Source organism: Thermobia domestica, chromosome 2, assembly GCF_964235325.1.
Source record: "Thermobia domestica chromosome 2, izTheDome1.hap1.1, whole genome shotgun sequence".
In the NCBI taxonomy this organism is placed as follows: domain Eukaryota; kingdom Metazoa; phylum Arthropoda; class Insecta; order Zygentoma; family Lepismatidae; genus Thermobia; species Thermobia domestica.
Window position 1 is genome coordinate 101144891 of NC_137455.1, and position 16247 is coordinate 101161137.

Here is a 16247-nt window from a genome sequence, read left to right on the forward strand (position 1 = left end):
CATGCTCATTTTAGAATGATGCGCTGTGTAGACAGTGCAGGTTCAGCTAGCTTATCTATATGTTAAAATGCTACATTTTTATGTTTGCAGGCAATTCCGTTTCCGTGTGAGGGAACTGTTTCGACAGTAAGGTCTCAAAAACCACATGTTCTAGAAACGTTCCGTTTTCCCTTTCGTTTCCTTTTTGTTGTATATTATAGTGCGTCCAGTAAGAGAACGTCTCTGACAGCTCGCAGTGACATTACCACTACTTGCGTGTCAAGGTTTTTTTCGGTGCAACTGTAGTGGCAATTTAATTAATGGTATAAGACAGTGTGATCGTGGTTGGTAACACTAGTATCAAAGTAGGGGCTGCAATGTCCCACCGCATGTGGTAAGAAACGTCAGAGACCATCTCTTGTTGGCCGTGCTATAGCCAGTGTGTGAGGGAATTGTTTCGACAATGAGGTCTCAAAAACTACATGTTCTAGAAACGTTCTGTTTTCCCTGTTCGTTTCCTTTTTGTTGTATATTAGCTAGTTCTTATTCAAAATTTCAAAATTGTGCTGTTATTTTTGTATTAAACGTTTTAGGAGTCATTTTGAATCCACAAGATTCCCAAAAATGTTAGTATTGCACATATCCTTCAACAATAGTATGTAACCCTCATCATTTGAAAGTAATCGTTTTTGCTTGTGAAACAGGATAAAATGCTATTCTATGCTCGAAATTTTTAACATGCAAAGCACGAGAGGATTCTTTCTTTTTCTTCAGTAAATACAAAGGAGAAACTAGAGTTATTTTTAAATAAGTAACCACCGTGACCTTCCTTCACTTGTACCTGTAAAGAGATATGTACAGATATAGTGAGAAAGTGAAAAGGAGATTCGAAGATTCATCTAGTCTGTATTAAAGTAATAGCACGTTTATGTTTGTGGCCAAATTCCTTTCGATAGTGATGTCTCAGAAAGCACAAGCTCTAGAAACGTGTCGTTTTCGGGGTTCAATTCCAAATTTTATATACGTGTAGATTTGCCAGTTTTCATTGAAATTAAAAAAAAAAATGCCGTTTTGTTTCTATTCAATGTTTCAGGGTCGTTTTGAGCCTGTATGATTAACATTGTCGCTGGGTTGTTTGTAAGATTAATATCCTTGTGTCAGGCAACCAAAAGAGGAGGTAGCGGGTTGCAGGTACGTTGCTTTAGTCTGAATAACTAAACCTATTAAATGCTGGCAACTTCAAAGATCTCTAGATCCGCAATGAAACGTACTCGGATGTGAATTTATAAGAAAAAATTCCATTTCACATAATCTGTCACTTCTCTAAGTTTATTACAAACTCACCCCAATATCTATAGCCTATACTAAAATGCTTCGTTTATATGTTTAGCTATTGCAATTCACTCCCTTTGTGAGTCCTTTCATCCTTCACTTGTGCCTGTAAAGGGTAGCGAGGAAACGTCAAGTGATTCATGCTCATATTAGAATGATGCGTTGTGAAGATGGTAGGTTATTATTATTATTATTATTATTATTATTATTATTATTATTATTATTATTATTATTATTATTATTATTATTATTATTATTTCTGAAACACGTGGAGAGAAGGCAAAACGGCTCAATGTTGATACGTTATCTTTAAAAAATATACTTTATTATAAATACAATTGTAATTACGTTCTGAAGAATGTTAGATTGAAAATTTATTCTTACAATAAGATAAAATTTTGCAAAATGATTCAACGAAGCGTTGTACACCAATACCAATATAAGAGTCATTACCCATCATAAAGGCGTTAATAATGATAATAATCAGTTTGAGAAAACATAATTTATACTTAGGTACAACTAAACATTTTTATTGGGGGTTAATTTCACATTTCAGCACCGAGACTACATGAGACATGGATCCATAGTTTAAGGTGGAATCCGAGTGCGTTGAAATTTCACATCTGTACCAACTTAAATCAAACCCGGCCCCACGTGCACGCTTACAGCTTGAGGTGTTGTATGTCATTAAAAACTATTTTTTTCAATTATATATATATATATATATATATATATATATATATATATATATATATATATATATATATATATATATATATATATATATATATTAGAAATCTTGAAATTCGAGCATTTGTCTCTACTCCTCCCAAATAAAAGAAAATATTTTCCCATTTTCCTACCCCTATGTTTAGGATCCGTAAAAGAGGATGTCTGGTAACCTTAGTGTTGCAGTATTTTGTATCGTAAGTTGATTTTGCATAATTTGTTTACGTTTATTAATTCAGGAATAGTGAGATATATTGTCAGTTAGCCCTGTTAAAATTCGAATAATTCACTGTAATAATTATTGTAACAATTATTCCAATAAATATACAAGGGTCGTTCAAGGTTGACCGGGATTTTCGTACATAAATGATCTATGAATAGCCGGATCATGATGAAACTTGCGGGTGACGTAATGTATTCCTTCTCGAGTGACTAGCACCTGGCATGACGTATTTGGCGCATGCGCAGCAGTTGCAGCGAACATGGCGACAAGCATTGTGGCTGTGGAGCAACGGTGTGTAATCAAATTTCTTTTGAAAGAGAAAGTTAAACCAGCTCAGATTGTCAGAAGATTGCAAGCACAGTATGGTGAACAAACGATGTCACGGACAAGAGTGTAGGAATGGTGTGAACGTTTCGCGAAAGACAGGAGCTGGTGACAAATCAAGCGCGTGGACAGATTCGCCCGACTGCAGTCACACCAGTGAATGTCGCACGTGTTAAGCAGATGATTAATGCCCAGTATTACTCCACATTGTTGAGTAGTGCTGTACGAAAGTCCATTCGCAAGAAAAGACCTGGGATGTTGTCTAGAAATGTCATTCTTCTCCATGATAATGCCCGCCCTCACACGGCCAATGTAACAACAACTCTGGCCGAAATGCGCGGGGAAGTTCTGCCCCATCCCCCTACAGTTCAGATTTAGCCCCCAGTGATTATCAGTTGTTTGCACCCCTTAAAGACCATCTGGGAGGGAAGAAATTCACGACAGATGAAGCACTGCGTAACGATGTCCTCTAGTGGCTACGACAACAACCAAGTTCTTTCTTTCTACGCCAAAGGAATCAGGGAGCTGCCACAATAGGGTGGTCCTTATTTTATAACATTGTAATTTTTTTTTCGGAACACCCCTTCATTTGATGCCACTTGTCGAAATACTATACTGTGCAAAATTTCATTCCAGTCGAATGAGGATAAATGGTGCCGCAAAGGGCCTCCAATAGATGGCAGCACCTATAAAGAAATAATAACATGCACTTATAAGCGACAGTTTCAAACTCTTTTTTGTGATTTTCAAGAAAAAGTAGTAAGTGAAAGTGAATCACGAGTAGTACTGCAAGTAGTAAGTGAAAGTGAATCAGGCTTTTACTCTAGTAAAAATGAATCACGGAAGAGTAAACTCTTCAAGGAATATATGGCTTTTGCCATCCATCTGGCACGATGATAAGCTCCTGGGAAACGTAACGATGTTCTTCTGGGTGGAACCCCGAGAAAAATAACAGCAAATTCAATAAGTTCAAGGCAGTCTTCTCTGGGTAAGTTATTCTAGATATTCTGTATAGCGATCTGAAGAACGTCATTGGCGGTGTCGTGTAGTTTTTCTTGAATGCGTTCATGTTGTATACTGGGCTTGAATTTAGTTTTGTCAATATCACTCTAAGCTTGTTGAAAATGATTGAAAATAGAAATGTTTCCGGAACGATCATTGATCTTTGACTCGAAAACAACTTTTAAAACGAGTTCATAAATGTTATGCCTGCATAACAAATATATACTGTCTCTTCTTAAATATTGTTCCAACAAGATGCAGGTGTCGGTGTTGTGCCATCAGTTGTAGCTCAGAATAATCTCTAAAATACTCATAGAATAATGTAACAATAGGGGATGGAACTGATGCACAACACGGTACTTAACAACGAAATTATGATTGAATTTAAATGAAATTCAAATGTTTCAATTTTGAAGATGACTAGTAGGGAAAAGGTGAGAGAGAGAAATAGGTTATGATTGAAAGATAAAGAATGAGCACTAGCCTGATAGATCCATCGAGACTGGCGTCGTCCTAGTCATCTGGGATGATAAATGTTTTCCCTTAAAGCAGGCTGGATATCTGGAGACAGTCAACACCTGGATCTCTATCCTGTTGATCTGCAAGAACGTCGAGTTCTCTCGTCTTCATGCGTTTCCAATGATATTTTCCCACATCTTCATTCCACTACTCTGCTAACGAACTTAAAGGTGTCTATGGCGATGAACCGACAGAATGGTACTCTTGACTTATGGAGTCGGTCGTCCTCCAATGGTGGGATCTGTTTGTCTCCGATGATCCTGCACCTATCTTAATCGTGTGTCGAATACCCCTTGTTGTTGTGTTCCTCGGGGTTTTGTTTGGCTGAAGAATGATGAGTTAAGAGTCCAAAGAATCGGGAAGTATCAGGCTATGCTTGAAGGTATGCGGAAAGGTAAAGAGGAAGCTAGTCGAGTTTATTAACAAAAATGTGTTTACAACAGGTGTCTGAGAATGTATAATCCTGATCAAAGGTTTCTTCCAATGAGTTTTCAAGAGTTAATGATTCTTTCGTTAATAATGTAATTTAATAAAATAATCGAATTTAGTGAATTAAATTAGAGTTTATACAATTATCTCATCGTCACTTCATATCAAATACACAGTTACTTCACAGTTGTATTCGTCAAGTATTTGCGGAGATTGTGTCACAGCAAAGAGCTTGCACTTTATCAACAAGACCACATTTTTCCAGAGTATAATGCCCAGCAATCACTTGATGTTCTCCTGTGGCAGATGGTAATTTCGGAAGTGCTAGTAATCGTTCACTTTCATTGGAATTAACAATAACCGGTAGTCTGTCAACGAACACTGTCTTTATTATTGCAGGAAGCATCTTTTCATCTCAGTGCACGGTAACATAATTTATTTTTTCAATATTTCGGCAACAGTAGTTGAAATATTTACCACATCTCTGTCACTAACCTTGCATTTATCCAAAACTGCAACAAGTTTCGATCTCTGTTTTCTCAGGACAATGTCAGCTCCAATCATGCATCCAGGTCGTCCTTTTTTCCTCCAACTAAGAAGATCCATTTTATCTTTATCGCACCACGACGTAAATTTTACTTTTCTGAGGTTGTAAAATAACACCCTGAGCATTTGTGCATTTGATGGTACCTTGGAACCAACATTTTTTTTTTTTTTTTTGTCCGTCATCCCGGTTAAAGGGTTGTGCCCTTTCTTCGGGTACCAGCAATTTGGCAATTGTCGGGCTTTAAAGATAAATCTTATCGGTGCTTCTAGTTTCCATTGATGTAAGATATTCGCTTTTACTTCATTGGCCCTCAACTAACAACAGAAATGGGGAACTCAGCAGAAACATAAAAACAAGCGCTTGTGGTTGAAGAAACTTTATGCCAAAAACATGAAAATGTCGCTCATAAGTGCATGTTATTATATATTTACAGGTGCTGCCATCAATTGGATAATTCAGAAGCTCCCAATAAATGAACAAAAACTTTAGGCTGTTTGCGGCACCTTTATCCTCATTCAATTGAAATGAAATTTTGCACAGGATAGTATTTTGATAAGCGGTACCAAATGAAGGGGTGTCCCGAAAAAAATTACAATGTTGTAAAATAAGGACCACCCTACTTTCCACAACGATGGCAACGGTGCCTCGACGCGCACGGAAAATACTTTGGAAAGCTGGCATACTTTGGTGCATCTTGTGCGATCTCTTTCCTCTGAAGAAATAAAAGTTCCGGTCAACCTTGAACGACCCTTGTATATTTGTATAACATGAGACAAATATTTGAATAATTATTATTTGAGTAATTTCAACAGCATTACTAGATTATTGAAATATTTCGCATATTCTCGAAGCCTTTGGAATTCAATAAATTAAACGACTTTTCTTTCAGTAACATGTTCAAAAGGCCCCCTATTTATCGGAACGATTACCACTCATACCTTCTGTGTCCATTGTTCGAGTTTCTGAGTCGGGCACATTTTTTCGATATTGTCCCAGTATCGTGTATAATTGGGGAGCTACCTGACTAAAAGTGTATCGAACTCCGGTCTACAAAATCAGATATAACTGGCATGATTGGGACAGGTGTGCTCACCATACATCATGCAACTAAAGATTGTGTGAGCTGCCGTAACTCTTCACGGTATGTAATCCAGAGTAGCATCCAGAAAATATTGTAAATCTCATAAAACTTCCCTGTTCTTATAGTGCGCCTTTTATTTATTTATTTATGTACATGGTTTGCGTGTGTTTTGAATTATGTACTTATACCTACAGAGTGCGTAGCACATAAGGTGTCAGTATATATATACATAATGCATGTGCATATGTGTGTGTTTGCGGTGGGTCGGTTCAAACGAGTGATTGACGGTTTTATAAATTGCTCGTCCTGTCTCTGTACTCGCTCGCCTGGGCGTTGGGTGGATCTTAGGAATGGTGAGGGAGAGAAAAAGAAGGGAACGAACGAAAGATGAAGTGGAGAAGAGAAAAGATCTGGTCCAGAAGGAAGAAAGAAAAGAGAAAAGATAACGCTGATGGTGGCCTCTGGCTGTAACTAGAGGGAACTAAAGAAGTTTTGGAAGATGATCAGTTTATGATTTTTTTTTCTTTCTTTCACCCTCCCTTCATGCTCCAAACTCCACGTCAGACTGTTTAATGTATGTATACGTCATTCGGCTACTTTGTTCACAGCTAACAACAGGTTTCGGGAAGTACTTTTTTTGTTTTCTTTCTTTGCGAGTTTCGAAACATCTTTCTGTTCTTAGTATGTTATAGGATAGCGAGTGACAATGTACTAGGCCGCCCATTGCGCTAATACTAAACGAACTTCTAAATTATTTAGTTATTATTATTAGTTGTGTGTTGTGAACATTAATTGCTATCAGCACCACCTATTGACCTCTTAGTGTGAACGGGATGCTCGTTTTCTGATTCAATATTCCGGCTCTGTTTCGTATGGCGTAATAAAATAAATGATAATATTGGCCACCAGCAGTGATTGTCATCCTCTGTGAACAGATCAGTGGAAGATCAAGCTTTGCTAATGTTGGTTCGGTTGTCATGTTATTTATTTAAAAGTCTGATTGTGCATATAGATCAGTGTTTCATTGAATTTTGACAGACCAGTCTGAAATAAGTTACAGGTCGGAGTTGTTTCAGAAAGGTAAGAATATTATCAAATTGAACCAGGTTTAATTTATAATTCTCTTAATTTTAAACATTTTTATTAAACTAAAACTGAAACCCTCATGTGCTACAGATGTACGGGATAAGGCAGATTAGATATCGCATGAAGTATGGTGCACTCACAGATTTCAACGCAATTATTTATGGCTTCCTAGACCGGAATTCGTTACCTCCTAAGCCTTCCTTAATAGTATAGCGGCTACCGCGCCTTCGGTGTTAGTGTTATTCACGAAACGAGAAGGAAATTTACAAATTTTAGCCGAGCCGAGAATCGAGACAAGACTAGAAATTTCTCGAGCCTGGTGGCATATAATATATCCGGGACCTGCTTAAATAGTTTGAATGTATATGAAATGAGTAGTTGTGAAATTTTGTACCGTTGCAGCATTTATTTAGCGGTGTTATTAGCAATTTCACATAGAGAATGATATCATTTTAGTCATTTATAATGTGGTTTATGTTAAAATTGAAAACCTTGCCTTACTAGAAAGCAAAGCAACAGCGTATCCTAAACAGTCTAAAGTAGTGCACTTTTGGGTCAGTTTGACGCACTGCACTTCTTTTGACCTATTCTGTCTTACACACCTGGCGGGAACTCATGTGGTTCGAATTCCATTTTAAGTTGTAGGTCCATGCTTCACGCTGCTGAATGGAAGGTTAAATTTAAATCACTTCAATTTAAACCATCTTGTATATGTATGTATTACGTATTGAAACATATTTATCATAAATTCAAAATTGGGCTTTCATAACGAATGTTTTACAATAAAAAGTAAAATGAAATAAAGAAAATGTCAGATTTTTAGAACTAAAAAGATATTTTAAAGTTATACCTGACATACACTCCTTCATCGACTAGAAAATCGACATTATATATATATATATATATATATATATATATATATATAGTGGAGTACCGGTAATCCAAACACGTTTAATCCGAACAGGTCTGGGAGGAAAATTTTATTTATTTACCTATTTATTTATTTATTTATTTGTTTGTGGCGAAAACTATTCTGTTTTAGAAAATTAATAACTAAAAGGACGAAGATGGTTGCATGCTTTCGTAAAAAACAAAGTAAACTTTCGTTAAATACAGTTCTTTTCCTTTACGTCTTAAGCCACATTCCGATAATTACATAAAGTTTGAAATAGAATACACTAATACAGTACGTACTATACAATATTGAAACTTTTAGGTTTAGCATGAGTGAAATACAGTAATGTAGTAGAATAAGTATTGTACTGTAACATAAAACTACGTACTGTACGTGGAAAAATAAAAGCATCAAGTTTTTCCAACATTTTAAATATTTTTTCCATTACAGTACATAAACTGTAGTCAGAAAACGTGTTTTAAAATACTATACGCTATGTATTACTCCACTATATAATTTACATTTGATGGAAAGCACACTTTTGTTCACAGTAGTTAACCCTCTACCGCATACGGTTCGAACCCAGGTCCTTTTTACTATTCACAAGGAACCAATCGTTGAGTTTCTGATATCTAGTGCTACATTGCAGCAAATGGAGAGCAAAAAGCATTCCAGAGCTTGTTGCACACCGGCAGTTTTTTTTTTTAGTAGTAGTAGTAGTAATTTCTGCTCAAGAGGAACAATATCCTTATTGTTACTGTATTGTTTAGTTCAATTTACTATAGTTTGTTGTAATCATTTGTAAACAATTTAATGAGAAAGTGACGTAATGTGTTTGTGCCATATTAGGCACATTGTACAATGAAAACATATTTTTGCGCCGCTTTGTCATGGATTTTATGAGAGGAAATGGAAGAATAAATTCCAGAGGAAGAGAATTTAACAGTAAATGAACAACTGTGCTTTCAAAGGACGAAGCCCTGAGTCCAGAAAAAGCAATTTGTTGTTTTCTTCAACCACATATGAACTGAACAATTAATGTACTGTAGGAATGATTTTCCATCCCATTTAGATCTTTTACATCTGTATCTTTAATCAGTAATTTCTTCCAATGGCTTATCTCGTCCATTCTTACATACATTTGGTTTGAGCTGTCTCGGATTCGATTCCCGTTGGGGACACTCGGTCGAAAAAGTGTACAAAGTTTTTTCAGGCCAGCCATCCTGAATGAGGTTTCCCTGAGTTTTGCTCATTCACACCAGGCAAATGGCGGGGTGGTACCTAACATTTAGGTCCCAGGCCGCTTCCTTCCTTCCCTTTCCCCGGATAGTATGCTCGTCGAGAGACGTCATCCCTCAAACGTTACGGGTTAGCATGGCTATATATTCCGAAAGCCCGAAAATCTAAATTCTAAATCTTATATTCGTCTGCCACAGGTACTGGTGCTCTTGGTATAGTATCTAAGTTCATATTGTGGCTTATGTGACACATACTGGAATTCCATACTCAAATGACTGCTACTGATTCACACTAACATAATTTCAATTTATATTTTAAAAAAGATTAGGAAAAAAAGTACGTAATTTACTTCAAATTCCTTAATTCATGCCGTAGAGAAAATTGCAACACGTAGAAAATAAAACTTCGTTTCCAAGCAATACATTCCAAGCTAAATATCCAAGTTATTATTTAAAAAAAAAAAAAAAATCTTAAATATTTTATGAATTAACACATTTTAGCAAGTAGAAATGTCCATATGATCATACCTTTCGCCAAAATGTATACTACATATTATTTTCTGAGCAACGTGATCAGTATTTTATTCAATCTATGTTAAACGTAAGATAATTCTGAGGAGATGAATAAGTTTGTGTAATTAGTGGTATCAAAGAAAGACGAAGTGAAGGAATAAAAAGTAAATTAACGGCAAAACATGCGGGCTAATTACTTCATGCAGAATGTGTTGTCATGGCTTTCATCGAAGTAATTGAATTTTAAAAAGTGGCTCTTGGTAAATGGAGAAAATTATACAATGTGCTCGTATCACTGAATATCATTCGGATAATAGGATCGAGATATGCAAATTAAACTGAGGAGGCTGGTCACATGCGAAGTACGCGAGAAGTCAGATCCTTATTAAAGTTTCCAAAGATAGAGTGAATTATACACTTTCAAGAGAGGCAAGCTGTTACTTCAAATATTCTAAAAAAAAAAAAAAAAAAAAAAAAAAAAAAAATTGTCTAACAACGTGTATTTTATGATTATGAGACTTCATTGTGAATTGGTTATTAATAAAAATTGCCTTCGGTACCCGTTAAAACTGCCCTATAAATAAACATATTGCATAAAGAACATAAGTAGATTCCTAGCTCCACACTAACACTAAGCCCTTGATGACCTTGTTGTTACATAACGTAAAATGAAAAATTAATTAATAGTTTTAAAATTGAAGTTCTGATGATAGGGAAAAGAGTGATTTTGTAAATACTCTGAAAATCAGATGACATATTCTAATCATAATCGGGAATTGTTTCTACCTTAATTTTTTAAGTAATCTATCTATCTATCTATCTAATTATTATTATTATTATTATTATTATTATTATTATTATTATTATTATTATTAAAGGTAGTAGCAGTATTAACAAATCATAATTAATGTATCCTTTTATGCATATATGCCGTAATTTCTCCTATGATATGTAAGTGTACATACAATAAAAAAAAATGTGCACTAAAACGTGTCATAAACTTCATAAAATACATTAAAATATTTGTTGAAAATGTTCCACATGATTATTTATAAGTAGTATGTGCGACAGTTACGAGAATACAAACATCAATAGGTACAATCTGCTACTGAACAGGGCTTCTTTTTATTTACATATACGGTACATAAATAAATAAACACACTGTTCCAATAGAATAAATTATTTGTTATTAGTAGTAACAAACGACATACGTTTTAACACCATAAAAATTTTATTTTCTTTTTTCGATTTTCTCGAAAACTACACACGAGACGGGAATTACTTTCATTAATCATTCGTTTCTTATAGCCCGGTTGTTCTCATCCTAATTCCAATCACGACCCCCATTTTATGACGTTCTCTTGTAGCGACTCCCTTATAATTTCTGGTTTGTAATAAGCTTGTGTGGGATTTTTAATACACCAATTGTGGAGATATCAAGATATCCATCTATTTTTATAAGAGTAGAATCCATTTCTTGTAAATAATTGATACAGTAACTTCTCTAAAAGCGAATGGATTAAAATCAAATTTGGTCAGTTCATTCTCATTACAAATATCCTATCGAATCCTATCCGTCATAGTGTTTCAAAATGGAAGCCGTTTGAAAATTTTAAAACTTCCTAACTCCGGCAATTGTCGGTCATATAAACGATAAAGTGATTTCTAATTTTAGTTTTTTTTTTTTAAAAAACTTGGATAGTTGCTAAGAAAGTTATTAAGTATTTTAAATGACTTGATAATGTGCGTTACGAAGATTGAACCGGACATCGCCGCACTAGTGAAATCACACCATGCTCAGGTATCTCATTAGCTTTCAATTTTGATTATATTTCAATATGAAGGGTTTGTTGCATTTTTTTCTGCTATTTCAATATACAGTTATTAGTTTCCTATTGTGCCTCTTTCATTTAAATTGATTTTTAAACAACTTTGCACCTGTTGAAAATGTTTAGTAGACTTTTTTTGTTGTTGTTAACAGTATGTATAAAAATAAAAATATGCGTATCAGAACAAAATTGAAAATAATGTTTAAAACTATTTTCCGGTATTAGATTCTAACTATATTTATCTCTTCCGCTTATCTTCGCGACCCCTATGAAATCCTCACGCGACTCCCCTAAGAGTCGCGACCCCCATGTTGAGAAACTCTTTTGTAGCCTATACCCCATAATCGTAGGACGTGAAACTAGGAATTTCATTTTTCGTATGATTTTCCGCAGAATTGTTTAGTCAAAAATAAAAACTGACAATACACGTCAAAAAAAGTCAAATAGCTTGACGTCTGAAATTATTCAGTAAATTGGTTTCACAATTAATAAAAAATATTGTGGTATCGTTTGTAATCATATAATGATATGTATTATGAGACTCTATTCATATTAATGTATTGTTTATGTAAAACTGGTGATACATCAGGCCTGTAGCTATTTGGTATCCAAAGGGATCTAAGTTCTCCAGCGACCTCTGTTAGTTTACTCACTGAAACTTTCAGTTGTTTGTTTTGATAAATATGTGCTTTCAAAAATAAGCACCGAAGAAATTCTTACATCGTAATTCCGATTTGGTTAGTGCCGGAATAGAGAATAGCCGACCCCCGTTTAAAAGTTTAGTATTTTTTAGCGTAGGGGTATACTATTTATCCGAAGGAAGGCAATAGATATTATTATTATTATTATTATTATTATTATTATTATTATTATTATTATTATTATTATTATTATTATTATTATTATTATTATTAAAGTTGACCGCTGTGTGATTGTGGAGTTCAACTGCGGGCAATATTTTACTTCTTTCTTTTGCATATTTCATATAAAATTCGTCTGAATTCTATGAAATGAAAGTCTCATACGAAATTCGAACGCCTTGTGTGGGCATCTTAGTGACCCACCCCCACTCCTTTTGCTTCAATTCTAGATCAAACATCTAAAAACATGGAAACACGTGCTTAATTTTAAATTAAAAAGTCGGAATATGAAATTTCATGTCTCTTGCCTTGCATGTCCAAACGAGTATACCTATATTCTGACTGGTTAGTATATGGTTTAGAATTTTCTGTAATCACTTTCTGACTCTAACTCTATTCCTACAATATCTAATGTTCTCAACTTATACATCAAATGTACACAACACTTTTAAAATCATGCATTTAAACACACGCACACAATTTACACAGTTTCACTAAAAAAATACAGGTCTATGCTTGTTTTTAAAAAGGCCTAATCACTGCGAAATTAAAATACCGCTGATTTTATAGTAATTATGTGATATCTTCAAATAGATAAAAGATAATCAATAAGTGAAACAAAAGCACGCTAGACAATATTATTTTGCATGAGGTACCGTTATTACTAGTCGCCTAGTAGCTTTCCGTTTGCAGTCATTTAGAAAAGCAAAAATAAGTGTCAATTTTCTAAATGGCTAAAAATCGAAAGCAGATAAGTGAATCCTGATAACGGTATCTCATGTAAAATAGTATTGTCTAGCGAGCTCTAGTTCCACATTTTGATTATCTTATCTATTTGAAAATATCACATAATTACTGTAAAATTAGCGGTATTTTAATTTCGCCGTGATGGTGCCTCTTAAAGAGATTTCGAGAATGAACATTTTATTGTAATAATTGAAACATCCCTTCTCTGACATTTTTTTCAAACCACTGGAAACATCAGGTACTAAATTACATAAAGTCTAAATACTAAACTCTTGTGAAAGTCTAAATACTAAATTACATAACTCACATTACAAGTGTCGGAATCAGCATTTCTTGTATTTTTCTAATTTTGCTGCTCCATTATCCCGGTTCCTTTATTTTATTTTATTTTAATGAATGTTTCAAGTAATTGTGTCCTCTGCAAGCAGGCACGCTTTATAATAATTTGATAAAATTACGTAATCATTTTGTAATAAATTTTCAACTTTCAGAAGCTGTTAACAGGTATTAAAACTGTGCTAATTGTTCAATGCATTACAAATGCTTGTTATTTGCGTAACAGATTAAGGGCATATCATTATAATATCCTTAATGTACTAAGAAACTGTGGACGTAAGGTAAACCCCTTCTCCCAAAAGAAATATCAGCCTGTCTTGGTCCCCTGGCTAGGCCTGTTTTACATGTGTATGATCCCATATGCGGTTTTTCAAATTATTTCATTATAAAATACCACTTTAAACCTGATCGTGTAAAATCGACATTACCTGAAAACATCGTCTTTAATTTAATACGATGATTCAGCGTAGATAACACGACGGTGATGGTACATGTAACCCAATCTATTGCATGATACATTTCTGTTTACATGTTGACCCTCTTTCATACTTTTACGATTGCTTATCCTGTGTTGTTTCCGGTCTTTGTATCAGGCTGTTTTCTTTCATATTCATGTTTTGTTTCGATATGGGTGGTGTATGTTCATTAAGAATTCACTTTATTGTTATACACCTTAGATGAAAGATGTTCAAGTTAGCGTGTGCTCTTTCAAATACTCAGGTATGTTAGTTGTTAGTGCGCAGTCTATAGACAAAATCATTGGGTTATTTTGGTATGTGTTTTCGTCCTAAACAATTATTATGCTAAACTCAGTCGAACATTTATTAAAGGATTTTTAAATACAAATAGGCCAATGTTTGTAATCAACAGCAAAATAAAATGAAGCAAATATCACAGTCCTATGTGTATTGGAAACTGGCTACTAACTAAATGAATGTATGAAACTGCCAATAAAATCAAGGAAACTGAAACAAATCTTTGTCCAGTAAGGATATTAGTAATTAGAATTGTTCTGAAAACTCAGTAATTTTCAAGAGGTAGCTTTTTCTTCGTAAAGTGTAGGTGCATGTGAAATCATTTGTTTGTAGATATTAGATAATCAATATTTAATGTATAACCAGTGGGAGTCATAAAATAATTTGGCAGGTTGCAACAGAAAAGTAGTTTGCTTAAGGCCAATTAATATAAAATGCTAAACGACACTTATTACCTAGTAGTTATTGGTTCAGTGCTATGGCAATGGCTCCGTGGCGATTCCTCCTTTAAAAAAGAAAGCTGCTCTTTCTCAGTGGCATCTCAGTAAAGCATGTATACACTCTTTAATACAAAAATAATCATTACTATTCATATGAATAAGTAAGTAAATATGTTGCGTTGCATTCTCCCACTGAAGAAGATAACTACAGCATTGTACTCAGCAGTCACTGGAATTATGGTAGAAGACACAGCTGAAATATGTCAACAAATGTTTATCTTTGATTGACCAAAACTGAAAAGTCAACAAATTCTTATCTCTGATTAGTCGAAGAGCTAACCTGGATATTTAAAAGACACTTTTCGAACGATTTTTTAAATTTGGTTTTCTTAATAGCTTTCCAATAATTGATTCCCAAAGGGTACTCAAAGTTGAAATACGATATTCTTCCTTTGCTAGTAACATATTTACTTGAATTAACCAAATTCGAACAACTCTCTAGTGTGACTGAAAAAAAAAAAAAAAAAAAAACAGAAAATCACTTCCGTCACAATTGTGTAAGGTATTGGCAGATCTAGGGAATTTTTATGTCAGATCTGGCTCGGAATGTACACAAAATTTTACTTGAATGAAAATTAAACAGAAATACCAATAGAAACATATATCATGCATAAAGTATTAGACCTAACAAATCATTGAAACGTAAATGAAATAATTCTCTGAAAGAATAATAAAATAACAGGCAACAACGGAAGAAACGCAAGCAGAAAGGGAAAAAAAAATGATATTTCCGTCCATACTGCACATAAAATATGGGTCTTTCCTTTAAATACTGAGCAACAGTTTCATTTAACTATATTCAGGTATTTGAAAGAAAAAATAGCTTATTATGTTCATCTTTAAAATTAAGTAACAAAACAGATAAAGATACCATATAACCAACAAAGAATAAACTACATATTAACAACAGGAGTGATGAAAGCTATTTTTCTCTCTCATCTCAGATATTTAAAATATATATATCGCTCTTTATCTAAAATGTAATTGATACACTATATTTCGATTATAAAGTATTGCTTTATTTCAATTGAAGATTAAGGCAAAATTAATTTCTCATGTAGTTTGGTTCTGTTGTTTTTGGCCCCGATTTAGACAAAGCCAATTTAGACTCTTAACTCGTGATTCTCGGGAAATAGCCACTGATAGAAAACCATTAAAGGCGAAAGCCACGACAGACAAAAGTAATCAATAAGAACAGTAGATTTAATATTTTATGTTAGTAAATCTAAATTATTACCGATCCAGCATACTATAGTGAATGACATTAGAATAATAATTACGATCTACAAAGTAATACATATATATTTTTGCTTTATTTATTCA

General features: G+C 34.1%; 1 protein-coding gene across 7 annotated transcripts in view; it reads left to right on the plus strand.

Annotated features, from left to right (window-relative positions):
- eya (eya transcriptional coactivator and phosphatase 2) overlaps nt 1–16247 on the plus strand; it is a 702296-nt gene that overhangs the window by 530239 nt on the left and 155810 nt on the right. The gene's annotated exons all lie outside the window — the stretch shown is intronic.